Below are 1,163 nucleotides of genomic sequence, written 5' to 3' on the forward strand. Positions count from 1 at the left end.
CTCCGAACCTGTTTACTCTGCGCCGAGAGCTGCCGTGCCGGCCACGAAAGTCGTGCTAGCAACCCGTGTGATTCCTCCACTGGGGATCTTCTGCTCCGTGAACGACCAGAATTTGTCTGAAAGTGTGGAGTCTTCTAGTTCTCCGCGCCTTCACTGAGAGCTGCAGTCCTGAGATGTTAGCGATCGGCCATCTTGGATTGGTCCAGTCTTGATCTCTTGACCTCGTGATCCACCCACCTTGGCCTCCCAAAGTGCTGGGATTATAGGCGTGAGCCACCGTGCCCGGCTATCTTTTTTTTTTTTTTATTAAAAACATTTTTATTTTATGCAGGGGCCATGCTAATATTCTCTGTATTATTCCAATTTTAGTATATTTGCTGTTTATCATCTATCTATTTTTTGAGCCAGAGTCTCACTTTTGTCACACAGGCTAGAGTGCAATGGTGCAATCTTGGCTTACTGCAACCTCTACCTCTCAGGTTCAAGCAATTCTCTTGTCTCAGCCTCCCGAGTAGCTAGGATTACAGGTGCCCACCATCACGCCTGGCTAATTTTGTATTTTTAGTAGAGATGGGGTTTCACCATGTTGGCCAGGCTGGTCGTGAACTCCTGATGTCAGGCGATCCACCCGCCTCGGTCTCCCATAGTACTGAGATTACAGGCATGAGCCACTGCACCCGGTCATGAGCACTATTTATTTATGATCATGTGGACTGGGGATTCCTGATACCTTCTCATGTATGACTTTGATATCTTCCTCAGACATTTCTGCTTTCCTGCCGCTGGATGCAAAACGAAAATCCTTACCTGCCCTCTGACTTACCCTTTTGTGCTTAAGCTGGCTTCAGTTGGTTTCTTTTACTTATAATCAAATACAGTCTCATTTTGAAAGTAAACAAAAACTTAGAGCTTGGGTTCAGGGCAGAAGGCAGCAGACCTAGAGCTGCCTGGATCTGATGAGGTCTGAGAGTGACCCTAGAGACCACTGATCACTGGGGAAACTCCCTTGCCCGGCGCCACCTCTCTGCCAGGACTGAGGCCTAGGACCACATACTGACTGTGCAGATCCACAACCAGTCTGAACTTCCCCAAATCTACTCTTGGTCCATAATCAGACTTCTTGATCCAGACACATTTTTTTCCCCTTATTCTAGACTCTGGGA

The 1,163-nt window shown here is 47.5% G+C and overlaps 1 pseudogene; it reads right to left on the bottom strand.

Annotated features, from left to right (window-relative positions):
* Positions 1-323: 323 nt before the first annotated feature.
* On the bottom strand, positions 324-388 carry LOC118149591 (U6 spliceosomal RNA; annotated as a pseudogene).
* Between the last annotated feature and the right edge of the window lie 775 nt (positions 389-1,163).

Source organism: Callithrix jacchus, chromosome 19 (genome assembly GCF_049354715.1).
Source record: "Callithrix jacchus isolate 240 chromosome 19, calJac240_pri, whole genome shotgun sequence".
In the NCBI taxonomy this organism is placed as follows: domain Eukaryota; kingdom Metazoa; phylum Chordata; class Mammalia; order Primates; family Cebidae; genus Callithrix; species Callithrix jacchus.